Source organism: Triturus cristatus, chromosome 3_1 (assembly GCF_964204655.1).
Source record: "Triturus cristatus chromosome 3_1, aTriCri1.1, whole genome shotgun sequence".
NCBI classification, from domain to species: domain Eukaryota; kingdom Metazoa; phylum Chordata; class Amphibia; order Caudata; family Salamandridae; genus Triturus; species Triturus cristatus.
Window position 1 is genome coordinate 886,872,166 of NC_140583.1, and position 24,075 is coordinate 886,896,240.

Sequence of the window (24,075 nt, forward strand, 5' to 3'; positions counted from 1 at the left end):
TATATATATATATATATATATATATATATATACACTGAAAAAACCATAGGTTTCAGGCACGTTATAGTTAGGAATTAGCATTTAAAAAACCTTAGAAATTCCCTGAAAAAGCCATAGGTTTCAGGGGCGTTATAGTTAGCTGGACTTTTCACTCGTACAAAACCATTGAAATTCCCCCGTTATAGTTAGTTCAGCTAACTATAACTCGCGCGCACGCAATGCACTGCTGATGACGTCACATATTACATCACTCATGACATGGTCAGTGACATCACTCATGACATCACTGATGACATCTCAAATGACATCACTGATGACATCATCCTTGTGATAGAGTGGCAGACCTCCTCTCCCCCTAATATAACCTTTGATACACACATTCAAAAATAGAAACTAAAATTTTCAAAACAATGGACATACCAATATCAGTTACAACAACCTATTCAGTAATTATAAGATCCACATACACATCCACTCATTCACCAACAGTCCTATACAGTCACTCATACATGTACTCACTCATCATATGAACTCATACACCTGTACATCCTGTTACACAACGGCACTCATCCATAGAGTTACTCACACACATAGTCACTCATGCTAATAAAGAATCAAACATACATTTACTTGCATATACAGTTATACACACACCACCACACTTACTTCTACAGAAACTTAAACATACTTAGTCTTTTAAACAATCACTTATAGAAACACATACTTATTCATACAGGAACTCTTCCAATCTCTCACTCTCACATATACTCACTTATATATACACCAATAGTCACACATACTAGTTTAAAACATATGTAGTTACTCATAAAGACACTATTGAGACAGTCATTCACTCACTAACACACCCATGCACACACTCATCCACCCAAACAGTCCTGCACACATGCTGTCTTCAACACATACAAACAGTGAGTCACTCATTCATGCACCTATGCACTACGTAATACCCCACACCGAACCATACAGACACTCATACTGATACTCAAAAAACCAACTAATAACCTATTTAGACACTCATGTAGTTACTCACCAACCCATGCAGCCACTTATACACAAAGTGAGAGACGGATACAGATATTTACATATTTAAACATTACTCACTAAGCCATGTATTCACTAAGATACACTTAGTCAGTCAGTTATACAATCAATTTTTCAAAAAAAAATCATCCATTTAGACACTTATATACCCATTTATTCTTCCATCGACCTTGAGATATACATATATAAAACATATGTAATTTTCAGAAAAACACACATGCACTTGATGATGTCATCAGTGATGTCATCAGTGATGTCATTTGAGATGTCATGAGTGATGTCATGAGTGATGTCACTGACCATGTCATGAGTGATGTAATATGTGACGTCATCACCAGCAGTGCATTGCGTGCGCGCGAGTTATAGTTAGCTGAACTAACTATAAGGGGGGAATTTCAATGGTTTTGTACGAGTGAAAAGTCCAGCTAACTATAACGCCCCTGAAACCTATGTTTTTTTTAGTGAATTTCTAAGGTTTTTTAAATGCTAATTCCTAACTATAACGTGCCTGTAACCTGTAGTTTTTTCAGTGAATTTCAAAGATTTTTTAAATGCTAATTTCTAACTATGCCTACAGAGATAGGACATGTGAAGAAAGAAGAAAAACGCACAGAAATAAAAAAAAGAAATGCAGAAAGAAGCAACAGAAGTCCTCAAAGACGAAGAAAAGTGCAGGAAGAAGGATAAAGTGCAGAAAGAACAAACAGAAGAGCAGAAAGAAGCCTTGTTGCAAAATCATCCTGTACCCTCAACTTTTTCAGACGGATACTGGTGGTAACTGAGTCTGACTAACCAGTCCTAGAGCCAGTGCTATGTTAAAAGACACTCAGAATACAGTGAAAACACCTACATACACTAGGGAACACTATGCGTTGGGGTCCCCCTGTGATCAGCATGACCTCCTCTGTAAGCCCCTAGTATATAATAGGGCAGGGGATTAAAACTAACTCTTAAAACGCGCCACAGGGCGTGTTTGCACACGTCACCTCAGGCCCTGTCCCCTCACTTCCCCACTGTGTAAAAACGCCCTGTGGCCGTTTTAAGTTGGGAGATTAAGTCTCCTTGTATCCTGAGGGTCCCTATGGTCCAACTAGACCACTAGGTACCTCCAGTAAGCGCCACAGAGCTGCGTTGCAGAGAGGTGTAAAAAGTGGCATGGCCTGGACCACCTCTCTGCAACGCAGCTCAGTGGCGCTTACTGGAAGCACCTGGTTGGCTAGTTAGCCCCCAGGGGCCCTCAGGATTGAAGGGGAATTATTTCCCCAACTTAAAACGCACCATAGGTCGTGTTTGCACACGTCACCTCAGGTCCCGTCCCCTCCCTTTCCCACTGTGTAAACACGCCCTGTGGCCGTTCTAAGTTGAGAGACTAAGTCCAATAAAGATGGCTTCAGGTGTGCCATACTTTTGTCATAAGTAAGACAGTAAGCGCTCTAGTTGTTCTTAAGAACACTCTGGGATATTCTGTCATTGGGCTATACTTAGGCTACATCTGGGTGATATTTGGGCTACATTTGGGCTCTTTTGTCTCTGGTGGACATTTTGGGAGACTTATTTGTTATGAAATTTCAAATTTCCTAATTTACTACAGTCTACTCAGTAGGAAATACTTTCAGTTTTTTACTTTGATTCCATCAAGAAGGCATTCAGATGTGTCACACATTTGCCATAAATTCAGAATGTTAGCACTCTAGTTGCTTATTAGATCACTGTAGTAAAGCTGCTGCTCACCAGGGAAGTCTGCTGCTGGTATTGAATGTGCATGTTTCAGTCTGCATGTCAGAATTTTTTAATGAAATAGAAGAGGATTTGAGAAGTCACTCAAAATGTGCCCTAAATTTTCTTTCTGCAGCACTAATCCTACTTTCTTTTTTTTTTTAAATATCTTTATTCAAGACAACATTTTTACAGGTCCCCCCCCCACCCTTCTCCCATACAGACAGGCAGAAATATATACAATTATATGCTTGATAGGAAAAAATAAAATAAAAAAAAAAACCCGCTATTTTTCACCATAATCGTAACTTAGGAGAGTAGAGAAAGAAAAACATTGAAAATTCCTACTTAAAGTTCATTCCTGGCCGACAGTTTGGCGCCATTCTATAAACGGAGCCCATATTTTTAAACCCATTTTACGTCTCTTTCTACCCTCACATTTATAAACCGCAATTTCAATATTTGCAATAGCGAGAAATCTGGATAGCCATTGTTGAAAGGTGGGAGCGGCAGAATCTCTCCAAGCAGAGGCAATGCATAATCTGAAGACAGCCATTGCAATAAAAATAGGTTCATGTCCTGCACTAGGATTTCCGGAGTCTGCAGCCCCTAATAGAATAACCCCGGTAGATAGTACTATTTTGTTATGTAGTACAGCAGATAAAAATTCCCCAATCGCTAATTTAATCAGTTTTAAGCCTTCACAGGTAGAGAAAATATGTATACAATCAGCCTTATATAACTTGCACCTAGGACAGTACGTGCACGCCCCACTACCCCATTTGGCTACTCTATCCGGGGTATAATATAAAAAATAACAAGTTTTAAAAATTTGGGCTTGAAGTTTAGTTGACATCAATATAGTTTGTGACATTCCGAAAGCATAGTTGAGCTCGTCCTTAGAGATCTCTATTTTCGCCAACCATTTCTGAGAAACTTTCTCCATATCATCGGGGAACATTTCAATAATATGTGAATAGATATTCCCGATAGAATTTTTTGTGTCTAATATTAGAATGTCTATTAAGTTAACTTTAACCATCCCCCCCCTCCCACCTAACTTACTTCGCAAGAAATCTCTCATTTGGAGATACTTAAAAAAATCCCGCCATTGCAAATCAAAATTATTCTTAAGTTCCTCAAAGGATTGAATCCCTTTAGAAGACATGAGATGGCCTATCTGATTAATACCTGCCTCGTCCCATCTATGAATATAGTTATCGTTAAAGATTTCAGGCAGATTTAATTTATTCTTAATGGGGGTATAGAATGATAACCTCCCTATCCCCAGCGTTTTCCAAACCCTATATCCGCTAAATGCGGTTTTGAATTTTACCTTTTTGTAGTGGCTATCATGTAGATGTCTCCACCAGTACCCTCTGCTATCTTTACCTAGCAGTAGTTGAAATGTAGTTGGTGTATGAGCCTCCCCTCCTATGTGTTCCTGGTTACTTTGTAGCAATTCCTTACTATACAAAAGTACCGTTGCCAAATAATACGCCGGTAGGTTTGGGAGAGCTAAGCCGCCCCGATCTTTCGGAAGAGTAAGTAATTTGTAAACCCGGCGCGGTTGTGAATACGCCCAAATAAAACTGGAGAATATCCGTTCCATTGATTTAAGCAGTGGTATAGAAAATTCTAGACATATTGCTCTAAACAAATACAGGATTTTGGGGAAGAACACCATTTTGATCACATTTACTCCACCTATAATAGAAAGGTGTAAATTATCTAGACATTTTAAATCTTTCTTCATGACAGTTGTTGTTGCTTTTACATTCAAATTTACCAATTTATCTAAATCCGCTGTAATACAGACACCTAAATATATAGCCTTTTCCACCACCCGGGCATCATTCATTATACACTTTTTGTTAAGAACAATCTGGGTTTTCCCTTGGTTCAATGCATACCCAGCCACTATCCCAAATTGTTTCGCTTCTTCCTCTATTGCGATCATCATGGCCGTAGTTGGATCTATGGTCACGATCGCGATGTCATCAGCATAGGCCAATGTTTTGGTAAGATATCCCTGCGAAACTATAGGTTTTATTACGCTATCTTTTTCCAGACGCCTAATGAACGGATCTATATAAATCGCGAAGATCAACGGAGAGCATGGACAGCCCTTCCGTGTCCCTCGAGATATAATCAATTCTTCAGTTGGGGTACCATTTACCATCACTATGGCCTTTGGCTTCACATATAGTTTTTGCATTGCCAGAATAAACCCTGCCGGGACCCCAATTCTAGACATCACTGCCCAAAGGAAGTGCCAGGAGACCCTATCAAAAGCTTTCTCCGCATCAAGCAGAATCAGCGCCATAGGGTCCCCTGACACCTCCATACCATCAAATAGGGTAATTACTCGATGTACATGATTAATAGTTGATCTACCCGGTATAAAGCCATGTTGACTCGAAGAAACCACCCTATGAAGTAAGGGAGCAATTCTATTAGCCAAAACTTTCGAGTAGATCTTGGAGTCTGCATTAATAAGTGTAATGGGACGATATGACCCAAGTCGATCAGGAGGTTTGTTTTTCTTTGGAAAAATAATTATTTTCGCCCTTGACCAGGACTCTGGGGGATGGCCTCCCATAAAAATATGTATTATAAGATTTCCTAAAATTCCTTTAATTTCATCTATAAAAAGCGCATAGAGGGAATACCATCTAGCCCTGTGGCTTTCCCAGGGGGGTAAGCTTTTAATTACACCTATAATTTCATCCAACCTAGGTATTTCCTCTATGCTGTTTATATCCTCATCTTCGAATTTTTTAAGACAAGAATTAAGTAGATAATTTTCAACCCTAACCAGATCACCCTCCCCAGTCTCAGAATATAAGTATTGGTAAAACCGCCAGAAGGCATCTTTTATAAGAATAGGATCCACTACACTATCCCCATAGGGCCCCGGATTTCGCGAATTATATTTGCAGTAGCTTGTTGTCTCATACGAACTGCTAACTGATGTCCAATTTGTTCGTTTACCTCATAAACTCTCTCCTTCTGGGCCATTGCTTTAATGACAGCTTTAGCCGTAAATGTATTTAGAATCTGGGCTTTAGCAATCAGCACTTGATGCTGCGCTTTCTCAACCATCTCTTTTGCAGCTACACTGATGCCCATTGTAACACTTATTAGACCCTCCTCCTTAATTCTTAAGTTATCTTGTAATCCCTGCATCTTTACTCTGGCTTGTTTATTAGTTTTTAGGGAGAATTGTATAGTATCCCCACGTATCCCTGCTTTTAGAGTGTCCCATACTACTTCAATTGAAGCGCTTCCCAGATTGTCAATTAAAAATTTAGGGATCCATTCTCTCATGTGGGTACAATAATTCTCATCTACTAATAACGCCATCTCAAAAGTCCATGAGTTAGGTATGCGATTTTGGTTGTCTACTTCTAGGCTACAGATAAGAGGATTGTGGTCCGAAAAATTCCGGGGTAGTTTTGTTAATTGACACTTAGATTTGATTATGTTGGAAATTAAGAAATAATCCAGTCTTGCATGTGTAAGATGTGGATTAGAAAAATATGTAAAGCCATAATCATCTGGTTTTAATATCTGCCAAGCATCCACTAAGCCATGAGTACAGCACATTTGCCGAAGTGCTTTCAACGTATTAGGTTTGCGACCAGTATAGTGCCATTCCTCTTTTAGAGACCAGTTACTAGGGAGATTAATGTTAAGATCCCCACATATCACTAAAGGGAGTGGCCAATGCGTTAATTCATTAGAAATCTCATCGAAAACTGCTGGCTCATCCCCATTACAGCCATATATAGTACATAGGGTCATTTTTTGTCCACTCTCATATTGACATTCTGTAATTGCCCATCGACCAAATTTATCTGCCTTAGAGTGACTAAAATTGAGCCCATTACCCTTAGCTAGAATTGCCACCCCTCTAACCCTAGATCCTAATGAGGTAGCACATATCAGCCGGTAGCCCAACGTTTTTAAAATCTGCATTTGTGACCCCTCAATATGTGTCTCTTGTAGACAAACTATATTGGTGCCCCAGGCTTGCAGTCCAAAAGTAACCGCTTGTCTTTTTTTAATATCATTTAGGCCACATATATTCATAGATGATATTCTTAGCCATCCCATCCTAATGTACTAATGTGCGCCATATAATGCCAAGACAACAACACAAACCACAAAAAACACAAAATTCCCCCCCCCTCCCAGTTGCCCCTCTTTTTGTTTTGCTTTTGTTTTTATTATTACAACCTTGTCTGATTCTGCCTGCCTGCCTGCCCCCCCATCCCCTCCCACCCCACCCCACCCCCCCTCCCACCACCACTGCTGGAGGTTACCTGGCCTCGCCAGGAGTGTGACATCCAACGAACAGACTCCCGCGCGCGCCCACTGTGTCTCTCCATCCATCTCAGCTTATAATAACTAACCCAGTCCGTATTGGTGTTCAGCCTTAATAAACAGCAGCAAAAAAAAAAAAAAAGTATTCCCTTCCTCCCTGAGAAGAAAGAAGAGAATAAAGGCCAAAAGACAAAAAAAAAAGAAAAATTGGCAATGCAGCCCATACAGGAGGCCCAAATCAATTCTCCGAACCCAAAACTGTAACCCAGCATTTATCCAAAAAACCCCACTATGGATCGCACCCCGACCACTTGTTGAGCCCAACTGGTGACCTTGTGCGCATTCCAAATTATTTCAACCTGCAATGAACATTACAAATTGTCTTTATATTATTTAAGTTCTGAAAGTTCCTCAAGATATTTCTGCGCCTGAATTTCAGAGATAAAGTTGCGGGTAACCCCTTTGAAAATTATCTTCAGTCGGGCAGGGTTCTGCAAATACACCACAGCCCCCAACTTCTGAAATGGATCAAAAAGTTGCCGGAGCCTCCACCTACGCTCCACTGTGGCATGAGCAAAATCAGGTCTGGTAAAAAAAGTTACTCCTTCAAAAGTGCGTTTCTTAGTAGGTCTAGCTAGGTCAAAAAGTATTTGGCGGAGAAGAAAGTTTCCAAAAAATACAAGTATTACACGTGGATATTGGGCAGTTGATGTGTGTTTGCCGGGAGAAAGGGGAAATCTGTGGGCTCTTTGTATTTCCCGCTCCAGGTCCCATGACTGAATTTCTGGGAATGCCCCTTTTAAAAGATTGATCATGAATTTTCTGGGGTCATCCTTCTCAATTTCCTCCGGAATTCCTAAAAAGCGGAGGTTGTTACGCCTCTGCCGATTTTCCTGCTCCTCGTTCTTCCACATCAAATCCTTTACTATCCCATGTTGTTCCTTATGCTGTATTTGTAATGTCGCCACATCTTTTTCAAGCTGTTCAGTTCTACCCTCTACCATAGTCATCCGATCCGCAATATCGGAGCAGGTTTTGCCAACCTTTTTTCACTGCCCCTTGCAGTTTTTTGGCAGCCATGCGGGATCTGCGATTATCAGCTTTGACTTCATCTTGGAAACTTTTGATCGACTGCAGAATAACTGCCAAAGCGGGTTCCTTACTAGCAGCCTCATGATCTCTGTAATCACCTTTTTTACTGCTATCGCTGCCACAGATAGTCAAATTATTACAGGATGGAGTAGGTGCAACTAATGTAAGGGGTGTATTATTATAATCCCATTTCAACTCTCGCACACTCTCCCTCTCCGAAAAGTTTTCATCTCTTTGTACTCGATTTTTGCCTCTCTTTTTAGATAGTTTTTTGGTGGCTATTTTAGTTCTCGGGCCGTCAGTGTTAGGGCTGCTATACCATTTCCTTTCTTCATCTCCGCTTGATAGTGAAATACTGATGTCAGATATTTCAGAATCATCCGTTAGCGAGAAGAACTTGTCCTGATTATCTGGTGTTTTTTTTATAGAGTCTATAGGTACGCAGGCATCAATTGTACCAGGTCTAGGAGTAGCATCGCCATCTTTAGCGCAGCTCACATTAGAATTGGTAATCAAGCTGTTACAACTATGCGATAATATAGGGTGGCTGATATGATTGTCAGTTAGAAAAGCATTGTTATCATCAGGCGCGGGAGATTTTGAAGCCAACACCTCTCTTATATCCCGATCACCAAGAGTGCTACCTGCATCGATTAGCGCAGCTTCGTTTGTTACTGCAAAACTACTTGAGATTAGGGGTTGTAAGTTGTCAGTTTCTTTAAATGCACGTAGGTTGCTTCTCCTCCCCATGGAGCTAGAGGCTAGGTCCTTCTCCTGCATGCCCTTGCGCCGCACATCGCCCTTTTCGCCTTTTTCAACCCCTTCTTTGATGCCAGCACCAGTTGAGTCCGCTTTTTTCCCAATGCGTGTGTGTGCTAATGAAAAATTTACCGGCGCTGGGTTTAACAGCGAGGATAGCTGTCCAGTTTTCCCCTTGCCGCCTTTCACCCCCTCACCAGTCATTGTAACTTGCGTAGCGAATTGGACGATGCTTCTGGGGTGTTTAATGAAACAATATAGCTCCACACCGCTTCTGCTCCTTTGCTGGCAAGCAAAGTGCCGTCCCCTTCATGCTTTGCTGTCAGTTCGTACAGGTAGCCGCCTTCCACCCCTCAGCGGTGCCGGAAGCCATTCCCTCCGCCCGGCGTTAGTCCATGAACGCCGAGTTTCCTTGCCGCCGCCACTGCTGCCTCCAATAACCAGAATGCACCAAACGGATAATTTTGGCCTGTACTCGGGTCCCGATACCATATTTTCCGTTACTGTTTTATCCTTGACCGTCACTGTTGCCAAAACATTTTATCTCCCGCCATTCACAAGTTTCAGGGCCGCTTCATGCGGAGAGACACAGCGGAGCTCTCTACGCGCCGCTGTCAGTCAGTCGCCATCTTGCCTCCGCTTTGTTCTTTCTCCCAAGGTCACTAATCCTACTTTCTATGGCAAAATGAACCCCCTCATTTTGTTCCTTTTTAAATGTTTTAAGAGTCACCACTTTATTCCAACCAAGATGGCTTCAGGTGTGCCATACGTTAGTCATAAGTAGGACTGTTAGCGCTCTAGTTGTTCTTTAGAACACTCTGGGAAGCTGCAGTAGAACACAAAGGAATCAACTGACAGTCTCTGCCCTTGTTGGATGTACATGTTTTACTGAGAATGTCAGACTTCATTCTCACATGACTGAGAAAGATAATGTGAATTTACAGAAAATATGCTCTCAGTTTAGCTTATAGATCACCTTCCAAACCTTTGTGGGAAAAGCATGAGAAAATAGTTTTCTCGCAAACATGATTCATGATATCACAGCAGAAGGCTTTTTCACATGGTAAAATCACTTAGTTAGAACACACCGCAATTCCTAAAATAGGTACGGTACCATCAACAAATGATTTATAATGTAACTAAAGTCTTAAAACCTTCTATTAACAGCAATGCTTTTTAATGAGGTGCTATCATGTATATTGGTCCCAAGATGGCTTCCAACACTTCTTGGATGAAGTGCTGACAGCCAATCAGATCTCACGATGAGATGTGTGGTTAGGCTCCACCTAGATATATATGTGATTTTACTTTTGATTTTCTCAGGAACTACTGAACAGATTTACGCCATTTAAGCAAAAGGCACGAGTGTGAACCAAGGGCTACCTTTTTGGCAAATTTGGTGTAATTCCGTTCAGCCGTTCGGCCTGTACCTTCGACTAAAGGTCCTATGGGAAAATGCATGGGGAAAACGTGTTTTGGGACCCCCCTTTTTTCTCAGCCCCCGCTTGACCAATCACCCTGAGACTTTCAGGGTAAGAGCTGAGCGGAGCGCCCCATTAGTTTTGAAAATTTCACGTAGATAGGTCAACCGGCGCCAAAGTTATTCAAAATAGAATTTTCAGATTTCCTATGGGAACTCGGCTACTGGCGACCGCCAGTAGATAATATATATATATATATATATATATATATATATATATATATATATTACCTACTGGCGGTCGCCAGTAGGTAGTTATAGGTAGGACCCCTTTTCCATAGGAAAACCGCAACATTCTATTTGGAATAACTTTGGCGCCGGTCGACGAATCCTCGCGAATTTCTCAAAATAGGTGGGGCGCTACGCTCCGCTCCTACCCTGAAAGTCTCGGGGGGATTCGTCAAGCAGGGGCCGAGAAAAAAGGGGGGTCCCAAAACGCGTTTTCCCCATGCATTTTTCCATAGGACCTTTAGACACAGCTACAGCCCGAACGGCTGAACAGAATTACTTGAAATTTGGCAGAGAGGTAGCCATAAGGTCAAGGAAGTGCCTTTTGCAGGTCTGGTGTAAATCTGTTCAGTATTTCCTGAGAAAATAGCATTTAAAAGCATATATATATGTGGGCGGAGCCTAACCACACATCTCATCCTGAGATCTGATTGGCTGTCAGCACTTCATCCAAGAAGTGTTGGCAGCCATCTTGGGACCAATATACATGATAGCACCTCATTAAAAAGCATTGCAGTTAATAGAAGGTTTTAAGACTTTAGTTACATTATAAATCATTTGTTGATGGTACCATACTCATTTTAGGAATTGTGGTATGTTCTAAGGTGATTTCACCATGTGAAAAAGCCTTCTGCTGGGATATCATGATTGAGAGAAAAATATTTTCTCATGCTTTTACCACAGAGGTTTGGAAGGTGATCTATAGGCTAAACTGAGAGCTTATTTTCTGTAAATTCACATTATCTTTCTCAGTCATGTGAGAATGAAGTCTGACATTCTCAGTAAAACATGTACATCCAACAAGGGCAGAGACTGTCAGTTGATTCCTTTGTGTTCTACTGCAGCTTCCCAGAGTGTTCCAAAGAACTACTAGAGCGCTAACAGTCCTACTTATGATAAACGTATGGCACACCTGAAGCCATCTTGCTTGGATTAAAGTGGTAACTCTTAAAACATTTAATTTAAAAAGGAACAAAATGAGGGGGTTCATTTTTCCATAAAAAGTATGATTAGTGCTGCAGAAAGAAAAATTAGGGCACATTTTGAGTGACTTCTCAAATCCTCTTCTATTTCATTAAAAAATTCTGACATGCAGACTGAAACATGCACTCTCAATACCAGCAGCAGTTTTCCCTGGTGAGCAGTAGCTTTACTACAGTGATCTAATGAGCAAAAAGAGTGCTAACATTCTGAATTTATGGCAAATGTGTGACACATCTGAATGCCTTCTTGATGGAATCAAAGTAAAAAACTGAAAGTATTTCCTACTGAGGAGACTGCAGTAAATGAGGAAATTAGGAAACTTCATAACAAATAAGTCTCCCAAGATGGCCACCAGAGACAAAAGAGCCCAAATGTAGCCCAAATATCACCCAGATGTAGCCCAAGTATAGCCCAATGACAGAATGTCCCAGAATGTTCTTAAAAACAACTAGAGCGCTTACTGTCTTCATTATGACAAAAGTATGGCACACCTGAAGCCATCTTGATTGGAATAAACTGGTAACACTTAATACATTTAATTTAAAAAGGAACACAATGAGGAGGTTCATTTTGCCATAGAAATTATGATTAATGCTGAAGAAAGAAAATGAGGGCACATTTTGAGTGACTTCTCAAATCCTCTTCTATTTCATTAAAAAATTCTGACATGCAGACTGAAACATGCACTTTTAATACCAGGAGCAGACTTCCATGGTGCAGTAGTTTTACTACAGTGATCTAATGAGCAACTAGAGTGCTAACATTCAGAATTTATGGCAAATGTGTGACATATCTGAATACCTTCATGATGGAATCAAAGTAAAAAACTGAAAGCATTTCCTACTGAGGAGACTGCAGTACATGAGGAAATTAGGAAACTTCATAACAAATAAATCTCCCAAGATGGCCACCGGAGACAAAAGAGCCCAAATGTAGCCCAAAATCACCCAGATGTAGCCCAAATATAGCCCAATGACAGAAGTGTGCAAAACACTTATTATTTTGTGTTTTTGCTGTGTTATATAGTGCAGACTTGTCAGGTATTGGAGTGCTTTACATGAGCATTGGTTACATCACACAAGAACAAATTCATTTTGGTTGTAGACATGGGGAGACTAAGGGGCATATGTATCAAACGATTTTTTAATCGCAAACACTGCGATTCGCAAAATAACAGCGTTTGCGATTAAAAAATCGGTAATCGGGATGTATGAGGCAAATCCCATCGCAAAATTAAGGAATTGCTAATTTAGCGATTTCTTAATTTTGCGTAAGCATTTAAGAAATAGCAAATTGCGATTTCTTAAATGATATGTAAAAAGCACCCAAGTTGTGCGAATTATCCTTAAGAAATCGCAAATTACCACCAACTTCCAGTTGGTGGTAATTTGCGATTTCCTTTCAAAAAGCACTTTTTTGAATTTTACAAAGTGCCACGTGGTGCTCATACATGCCCTTAGGGCATGTATGTGCGCCATATGCACACACATGCTAATTTCAAGGGTGCATCAGGGTGTCATCATGACACCCTTGCACCTTTGAAATTATTCTCAAATTGCGATTAGCAAATTGCGATTCGCTATTTGAGAATTACTTCCCATTCATTCCTAAGGGTCTCCTGGCCCATAGGAATGAATGGGCAGGTATTCCTTAATTGTGATTTCGCAATTTGCTAATCGCAATTAAGGAATTTTAAGAAATCGCAAAAAGTTTGCAATTTTTTAAATACATCCCGTTTTGCAATTCTCAAATAGCGATTCTTTAAAAATCGCTATTTGAGAATCGCAAATGGTGATGTTGATACATATGCCCCTAAGTGATTTGACCAGAATCACAGAATGTCGAGCTGAAGCAGAAACTTCAACCTGGTTCCCCAGTTGCAAAGTCTGCAGTTCTGGAAGTAACACCACGTCCTCTCCCCTAAGTGCAACATTTAATCAAGTGGTCAACTGGATAAAAAAACATAAAGATAACAAATAATTTAAAAGTGCTTTGTCGCTATTTGAAAACTCAGAAAATATGTCCTTATTTTAGTATTTTAGAGCACTAACCATAATTTTGATACCAATAAGACCCTCTCATATATGTAATTTCTAAAGGAAATGCTCTAGGTATTACAGTTTTGTTTACATCAAGATGATGTCAGGCGTTCCACACTTTTGTAATAAATATAGAATGTTAGCAATCTAGTTGTTCATTAGGATACTGTTGAGAGGCAGAGGCCAGGGGCACGGACTCTGAAAATTGAAGGCAGGTAGGAGGGTGCAAAGGCAACAATTTAACCACACTGAGCAGGCAGGAAGGGCCGTGGAAGCACAACAGACTATGGAGGGCAGTGGAAAGGGGGGCAGGGGCAACAAACCAACAATACAGGACTTGCAAGAGAGGCTGTTGGAGGGAAGATCTATTACGGGTCAAGGAAGCTAGGGGCGGTCCCCAGATCCCCGGGAGCCACCACAGAACTGAGCAGGAGAGTGTGTCAGGGACAAAAGGGGCACCTTAATTTGAGCCGGGGTGCCTAGGAACGCTTGCTCCAAAAATGAAGAAAACAGACATATGAGACATGGAATTGGAGGCAGAATACAATGGCAGTTTAATGAGAAGATGCAACTTCAAAGAAACCGCAGAATAGAGACATAAAGTACAAAATACAGAATCCAGATAATCATACAGCTGTCATAATATTCTCTGTATCTCAATTAATGTACTGACAGAGAGAGAGAGAAAACACATCTATAAATGCATCATGAGAAACAAGTTACACCAAGGAAAATGTTACCTAGGAACACTCACGTTTACTCTTAGAGCAAGCATTCCTGCAATTACAATACAAAATCTTTTAAATGCAAAAGTAAAGAGAACAATGGTTAAACATAACATGACATTTCATATAGGTAAAATAGAATAAGATACTTCAAGCAAAGCAGAGCAAGACATTTTAAGCAAAGGAAGACAAGAGCTCCCAGCTCTTGGGGAAAACCTGCACTGCCTGTTAACCTACATACAGACGGCGAGGTAGTCCGTCGATATCTGTGGGTGCTCCCTTTTTATATCATTTTGTGGGCTCCTTTGCACGCTACATCTACCTACGTATGCTACCCAAAAGCTTCGTCTGCAGATTTTACCAGACATTTCGTCATTTACCCACTTAATGCTGACAATGGACTGGGTGAAAAGGTCAGTCTCTCAGGCCAATCGCTTATCGTAAGTTCCATAGAGCAAGCAGAAAATAATGGGTATTGTACGGGAATTCAATATATTCATGTATAAAATCTCCTCAGTTCTCCTAACTTGACGCTCTGCGGTTGCCTCTTCCTTAAAAGCGGGAAACCTGCCCAGGAAGCAAGTACCAGTCCAGGATGCAGCCTACTGTATGTCGACAGCTTCAGGGGGATGTTGAACTTTGATACCGAGCACGGAGCACTCGGGTAGGGTGGGGGCTACTAGTTTGGATAAGAAGGCCTCGCAGACCTGCCTTCAGACTGCTATACACTAAAATTGCAGAGCTATGGTCAATTTAACAAAGAGGCCTACATATTGAACAGAAGGGCCTACACAGGGGTTTTATGCTGGCTGAGTGGTAAGGATGTCTCAGGATAATTATATAGCAACACAGGACCCGCTGGTCAATTTAATACGGCCTACAAATGCAGCTGGCAGGGCAAGGACAAGGGTCTCATACTTCAGGTGTGGACAGAACGGGCCAGGGGCCCCCTGTGATACAAAATCTACCCTCCTTCAAGGCTGTGGCAATGTAATAGACCATTGTGGGCAGAAGGAAGAGGCAATGGTAGTACAACCATACATGCCAACAGACCCGATTCAGCCAGGAAACGTCCAATATTTTTAAGCTCAAATGGGCTTTATTTGATCTGTCTCCTGTCTACAATATCCTCTTTTTCAATGTAACTCAAAGGGGAAAATCAATACCCCAGTTTTTTTCAAAATCTCCCTCTTACCAAGTTCAAAATGTTCGCAAGTATGGTACATTGGATCATGGAAGGAAATGGGATAGGGACATGGACTTGGATAACAGAGGACAGGAGGGACATGGAGAGGTGCACCAAACTGACCCTGCAGGGCAGGCATCAGGGTTTGCAGCAGCACAATACACCACACAGGGCATGCAGGACGGGAGTGCAGCACAACAATCCATAGAAAGCAAGAGGGAGGGGACAGGACCATGCACATGGACAACAGAGAACAGAGGGGCAAGAGGCAATGGTAGCTAGCTGACCATAATGGACAGACAGGAGAGAAAGCTGCAGCATAACAGACCATAAAGGGCAGGAGGGACGGATCAGGGGCATTACAATGGAACAGACAAGCCAGGAGGGAGGGAGTAGGGCTGGGGGCAAGGGGGCAGGGCAGGAGCAGCAAGATAGCCATGGAGGTCAGGCAGGATGGGAACTAGAAGCAAGACACACCATGAAGAGCAACAGTGAGACTGTGATGGCATACACACAGACCATGGAGGGAAGGTGGGAGGGGGTCAGGGGCAGCTAACTGACCACACAGGGAAGGTGGGAGGGGCCATGGCAGCACAGAAGACCATGCATGGCAAGTGGGAGGGTTAGTGGCAGCACAATGGCTATGATGGGCAAGAAGGAGGGTGGAGGGGCATGCACAAAGGCCGATGAAGGATAGAAGGGAGGGTCAGGACCTGTGCACAGACAAGAAAGTTCAGGGGAAGGGGCCTCACAACAGACCACACGGGGCAGGCAGGAGGAGCAGTTGCAGCACAACAGACCAGGGAGGGCAGAAGGGTGTGGCAGTACAATGGACCATGTAGGACAGGAGGAAGAGGATAGGGGCATGGCATGTGGACAGGCAGGGTGGAGGTGGCAGGGACAGGTTACAGTCATCTGACAATGCTAGGCAGGTGGGAGGGGAGTGGCAGCTCAACAGAACACTCAGAGTAGATAGGAGTGGCAGGTCCATGGTGGGCAAAAAGGATGGAGCAGGGGCATGCACAAAGACATCGGAGGGCAGGGGGAAGGAGAATAGGGGCAGCAAGCTAAGCACAGAGTTTAAGCAGGAGGTCAATGATGGGGCATAGAATTGGGCAATGGAGGGCAGGAGGAGTGGACTGGTACATCATACTAAATTGAGGGCAGTGGCAGCACATCAGACCATGCATGGCAGGAGGGAGGAGGCTAGTCCATGGATTCACACAACAGAGGATAGGGAGGAAGGCGATGGGGCAGCAAGCTAACTGTTCAGAGAAGGCGGGTAATAGGAACTTTATTGTTTTTAAAACATTGTGTCTGTGCGAACTACTTAAAATATGAACAAGTATGCAGCATAATCTCACTTTTATTCAGGAAGAAGAGGACGTTTGTGACTGTGACTCCGGGCTCACTTGGCAGAAACACCCCCTGACCCTCCACCCCCTATCGCAAAATGTAATGCCCGTGAAAAGGGTAGGTGAACACAGTGTTATATAGAACATAGTCCTGAGAGCACGATTGAAAATGAAAACTAGATATAGTGTATGGTATAAACTATGCACCAAAAAGTGTGATATAAGATGAACCGGGCGTGAAATATAATATGCAATACATTGTGCGCAATGACAGATTCATTGGAGAGCGCGAGATAGCACAGGCACTAGCGCGTGCTATGCGATATGCGCCTTGGAGTGTAATATGCACAGGGCAGTGTTGTGTAACCTAACTAGTCTCTAAAGTTGTAATATAAAATATGTGCTGGGGAGTGTAACGTTGCATATGCACTGTGACAAAGATATGGATCCCAGATTGTAATATGTATGGCATAGCACTGTGCGTTATAACATAGGCATCGAGAAAGGCACGTTAGATGGGGCAATATAACCCGTGCGAAGACAAGTGTGGCATGACATATTCACGGGGTGGTGTTACAGTGCACATGGGCTAGAGAGTGTCATAGCATATGCACTAGCTAGTGGAATACAACACAGAGGTGTGTGGCACTCGGCAGGCAATGGTGGGTGTAACACAGCATTGGGCTCTGTCAGGAGCACGCTGTGAATCTCAAGTGATGTTCGTCCCCTTTCCAGAGAGTAAAATAAAAAGTATTACACATCCGGCAGTGGATGTGTGTTTTATTAACCGTGAGGGGGGTTTCTTGCATAGTTTTGGTCGAATTTTTGTCGAATCCCCTTTGAATGGCTTGGTGTGCATGTGTATTAAATGTGCCCGTCAATAGCTACCCATGTTTGTATAAATAAACGACAAGGGTGTCTACCAGGATTAGGCACGGTAGGGCATCAGACATGTCAGAGCTTCACTAGTGGTGTAAATACATTCCACGTGGATTCATTGCATGCATAGTCGCCTTTTAATGAATATCACGCAACTCGTCATGGTGATAGGTGCGTACGGTTTGTCCAGCATGTCCTAGGTGTGTCTATAAATATATATTTTTTAAAAATAATAAAAAACAGTGGCCGGCCCTGGGGATTGGGGTCAAAAAAATATAATTAGGAGACTGGCCCTGGGGGATGGGGTCATCAGGGCCAATAAATTAGAATAAGAAGGGGAACCAAACAGCCCCCCTTCTTAAAAAACTAAAATAAATAAAAGCCTGGCATCGTGCCGGAGGCCATGCCCCCTCCGTGCAGCACTCTGCAAACGCGCCCCCAACAGGCATCTCCAGTATGCGCCAGGGAGCTGCGCTGCAGCCAGGTGTTCTGAGGCCAAGCCCCTTTTTACACCTCTCTGCAACGCAGCTCTGTGGCCCTTACTGGAGGTACCTAGTGGTCTAGTTTGACTCTAGGGACCCTTAGGATTCAAGGGGACTTAATCTCTCAACTTAGAACAGCCACAGGGCGCGTTTACACAGTGGTGAAGGGAGGGGACGGGGCCTGAGGTGACGTGTGCAAACACGCACTATGGCACGTTTTAAATTGGGGATATAATTTCCCTTCAATACTGAGGGCCCCTGGGGGCTAACTAGCCCACCAAGTGCTTCCAATAAGCGCCACTGAGCTGCATTGCAGAGAGGTGGTCCAGGCCGTGCCACTTTTTACACCTCTCTGCAACGCAGCTCTGTGGCACTTACTGGAGGTACCTAGTGGGCTAGTTGGACCCTAGGGACCCTCAGGATTCAAATGAACTTAATCTCCCAACTAAAAATGGACACAGGGCGTGTTTACACAGTGGTGAATGGAGGGGACGGGGCCTGAGTTAACGTGTGCAAAAACGCCCTGTGGCCTGTTTTAAGAGGTAGTTTTAATCCCCATGCCCTATTATATACTAGGGGCTTACAGAGGAGGTCATGCTAATCACAGGGGGACCCCAACGCATAATGTTCCCTAGTGTATGTAGGTGTTTTCACTGTATTCTAAGTGTCTTTTAACATAGCACTGGCTCTAGGACTGGTTAGTCAGACTCAGTTACCACCAGTATCCGTCTGAAAAAGTTGAGGGTACAGGATGATTTTGCAACAAGGCTTCTTTCTGCTCTTCTTTTTGTTCTTTCTGCACGTTATCCTTCTTCCTGCACTTATCTTCGTATTTGAGGACTTCTGTTGCTTCTTTCTGCACTTCTTTTGTTTCTTTCTGTGCATTTTTTCTTCTTTCTTCACATGTCCTATCTCTGTAGGCATAGTTAGAAATTAGCATTTAAAAAACCTTTGAAATTCACAGAAAAAACCATAGGTTTCAGGCACGTTATAGTTAGGAATTAGCATTTAAAAAACCTCAGAAATTCACTGAAAAAACCATAGGTTTCAGGGGTGTTATAGTTAGCTGGACTTTTCACTTGTACAAAACCATTGAAATTCCCCCGTTATAGTTAGTTCAGCTAACTATAACTCGCGCGCCCGCAATGCACTGCTGATGACGTCACATATTACATCACTCATGACATGGTCAGTGACATCACTCATGACATCACTGATGACATCTCAAATGACATCACTGATGACATCACTGATGACATCATCCTTGTGATAGAGTGGCAGACCTCCTCTCACCCTAATATAACCTTTGATACACACATTCAAAAATAGAGACTAAAATTTTCAAAACAATGGACATACCAATACCAGTTACAACAACCTCTTCAGTAATTCTAAGATCCACATACACATCCACTCATTCACCAACAGTCCTATACAGTCACTCATACATGTACTCACTCATCATATGTACTCATACACCTATACATCCTGTTACACAATGCCACTCATCCATAGAGTTACTCACACACATAGTCACTCATGCTAATAAAGAATCAAACATCCATTTACTTGCATATACAGTTATACACACACCACCACACTTACTTCTACAGAAACTTACACATACTTAGTCTTTTAAACAATCACTTATAGAAACACATACTTATTCATACAGGAACTCTTTCAATCTCTCACTCTCACATATACTCACTTATATACAACAATAGTCACATATACTAGTTTAAAACATATGTAGTTACTCATAAAGACACTATTGAGACAGTCATTCACTCACTAACACACCCATACACACACTCATCCACCCATACAGTCCTGCACACATGCTGTGTTCAACACATACAAACAGTGAGTCACTCATTCATGCACCTATGCACTACGTAATACCCCCCACCGAACCATGCAGACACTCAGACTGATACTCAAAAAACCAACTAATAACCTATATAGACACCCATGTAGCTACTCACCAACCCATGCAGCCACTTATACACAAAGTGAGAGACTGATACAGATATTTACATATTTAAACATTACTCACTAAGCCATGTATTCACTATGATACACTTAATCAGTCAGTTACACAATCAATTTTTCAAAAACAAATCATCCATTTAGACACTTATATACCCATTTATTATTCCATCGACCTTGAGATATACATATATAAAACATATTTAATTTTCAGAAAAACACACATTCACTGGATGATGTCATCAGTGATGTCATCAGTGATGTCATTTCAGATGTCATCAGTGATGTCATGAGTGATGTCACTGACCATGTCATGAGTGATGTAATATGTGACGTCATCAGCAGTGCATTGCGGGCGCGCGAGTTATAGTTAGCTGAACTAACTAGAACGGGGGAATTTCAATGGTTTTGTACAAGTGAAAAGTCCAGCTAACTATAACACCCCTGAAACCTATGGTTTTTTCAGTGAATATATATATATATATATATATATATATACTGAAAAAACCATAGGTTTCAGGGACGTTATAGTTAGTTGGACATTTCACTTGTACAAAACCAGAGAAATTCCGCCGTTATAGTTAGTTCAGCCAACTAGCCCACCAGGTACCTCCAGTAAGCACCACAGAGCTGCGTTGCAAAGAGGTGGCCTGAGGCCATGCCCCTTTTTACACCTCTCTGCAACGCAACTCTGTTGCACTTACTAGAGGTCCCCGGTGGGCTAGTTGGAGCCCAGGGACCTTCAGGATTCAGGGGCACTTAATCCCCCAACTTACAACATGCCACGGAGCACGTTTGCACACTTGTCACATCAGGCCCAGCCCCCTGCCTTCACCACTGTGCACACGCACCCCATGTCCCGGGGCTGGGTACCCCGGGACAATGCAGGAGCCGGCCCTGGCTGGGGGGGCAGCAGTCCCCAGGGCCATCAAGTGCAAAGCCCCGGGGAGGTGGTGGTCCCTGGGGCTCGGGGGCCTGTAACGGACCCCCACATTTCCATATTTTTGCCCAGGGAAGGTGGTGGTCCCCGGGGCGTGTGGGGGGAATCGAGCCCCTGCACACAGGTTTTAAAAAAAAAATAGAGCCCCGGGGTGGGGGTGTTCCCCAGGGCTGCGTGACCCCCTGCAAAATATAAATAAAGCCCCAGGGAGGTGGCGGTCCCCGGGGCGTCTGGGGGGCTGTGTGCCCTCCCACAAAACATAAATAAAGCCCCGTGGAGGTGGCGGTCCCCGTTATTAAATTTGCGCATGCCCCCAGGACCAGGCCCCCCGGGGGCTCAATATTAATGAAGCACGGGAGCCCGTGCTTCATTTTTTAAAAATGTTATCGGCAGGATTCACGCACTCAGCGCGAATTCTGCCGTTTAAAAAAAATATGCTTTTTTTGGCTCTGGGGGTCTTTGTGGGACCCCCTGAAAAGGCCTAGGGGACAGGGTGTTTCTACCCTGCCCCCTTTTCTTTTTTTTTATCTTTGTTTTACTGTTTTCTTGTGACTCGGTTTTACCGAGTCACAAGATGGCTGCCAACAGTTCCTGGTTTGGAATGATGGCAGCCAATGAGAATGAAACTCGTGATCAGCAGGGTTTGCGAACCCACCGTGCCCACAGATATATAATTTTTTTCTTTTTCAAATTTCTCAGAAACTACCGAACGGATTTACACCATTTTTAAAAAAAGGGCTCTTTCTGAACCAAGACCTACCTTTCAGCTAAATTCGGTGTAATGCCGTTCAACAGTTCGGGCTGTAGCTTTGTCTAAAGATTCCTATGGAAATGAACATGGGGAAAACGCGTTTTGGGACCCCCCTTTTTTCTCGGCCTCCGCTTGTCGAATCACCCTGAAACTTTCAAGATAGGAGCTGACTGGCGCAGGCCACTAGTTTTAAACATTTTGTGAAAATATATGCAACAAGCAGGCATTAGGCAAAGAAAGTAACTTACATCTATGTTGCACTGCATTTTGTTACTGGTGTGATTTTTCTCTCTTGGTGCATGCTGGGTATTGAAGGACAATTGGACTACAATGCAAAAAGGTAGGCTACCTTTAAATCTGACCACATGGTATTTTAACCCAGTCTCCAATGATTAAGGCCAACCGGCTGAAACGCGTCTTGAAAATGATTTTACCTGACGCCCTGTGTTAAATAAAGAGCCATGTTTCCTCTGATGTTGAGCCTTGGCATTTCGTTTTTGTGATGGCATGTCAGAAGCAGGACACTCCATTCCTGCATCGCCGAGGCCGCCTGCCAGGGTCGGTGGCCCCTCAGCACGGAGACAGCTTGTTTGTATTAATTTTTGGGGCATGACCCGCCAGCCTCACACAGTGATAAGGGATTTTCCTGAGATATAAAGAGGCGTGCAAGGGAATTGAGAGAGGTATTTCACCACCTCTTGATGACATTGGAGGCCCGGGCTCTTTTGGACATTTGCGAACTGTGGCAGTGCAGAATCAAAGACACCTTGGAGGTACGTTTATTTTGAACATTATGCAGCAAGCAGGCATTAAGCAAAGAAAGTAACTTACATCTATGTTGCACTCCGTTTTGTTACTGGTATGATTTTTCTCCCTTGGTGCATGCTGGGTATTTAAGGACAATTGGACTACAATGCAAAAAGGTAGTCTACCCTTAAATTTGACCAAATGGTATTTTAACCCAATCTCCAATGATTAAGGCAAACCGTCTGAAACACGTCTGGAAAATGATTTTACCAGCCGACCTGTGTTAAATAAAGAGCCATGTTTCCTCTGATGTTGAGCCTTGGCATTTCGTTTTTGTGATGGCATGTCAGAAGCAGGACACTGCATTCCTGCATTGCGGAGGCTGCCTGCCAGGGTCAGTGGCCCCTCAGCATGGAGACAGCTTGTTTGTATTCATTTCTGGGACATGACCCGCCAGCCTCACACAGAGATAAGGAATTTTCCTGAGATATAAAGAGGCGCGCAAGGGAATTGAGAGAGGTATTTCACCACCTCTTGATGACATCGGAGGCTCGGGCTCTTTTGGACATTTATGAACTGTGGCAGTGCAGAGTCAAAGACACCTTGGAAGTACGTTTATTTTGAACACTATGCAGCAAGCAGGCATTAAGCAAAGAAAGTAACTTACATCTATGTTGCACTGCATTTTGATACTGGCGTGATTTTTCTCCCTTGGTGCATGCTGGATATTGAAGGACAATTGGACTCCAATGCAAAAAGGTAGTCTACCTTTAAAACTGACCACATGGTATTTTAAGCCAATCTCCAATATTGGTCGCCAGTAGGTAGTTATAGTTAGGACCAAGTTTCCATAGGAAGAGCATTTTATGTTTTGCTTATAACTTTGGTGTTGTTTGATGAATCTTCATGAAATTTCCCAAACTAATTCTTTGTTCATATCAGCTCCTATGTTGAAAGTTTGGGGGTGATTGGTCAATGGGGGGCTGAAAAAAAAGGGGGAACCCAAAACGTGTTTTCTCCATGTTAATTTCCATAGGAAACTTTAGACAAGTCTACAGGTCGAACGGGTGAATGGAATTACCCCAAATTTGGCATGTAGAAGGGTCTTTTGTTTAGTTGGTGTAAATCCGTTCAGTAGTTTTGGAGAAATATCGAAATTTACAGATATCGATATTTGGGAATTCTGCCTTCTGATTGGCTGAGGGGTTACGAGCACAAGCTTGCTGCTTATTGGCTGCGAGCGGTTGTAACTAGGAAGTGTTGGCAGCCATTTTGTGATTCTGTTGAAGCGAGTAAGGGGAAAAAAGGGCAAAAAGAGTTGGAAAGAGC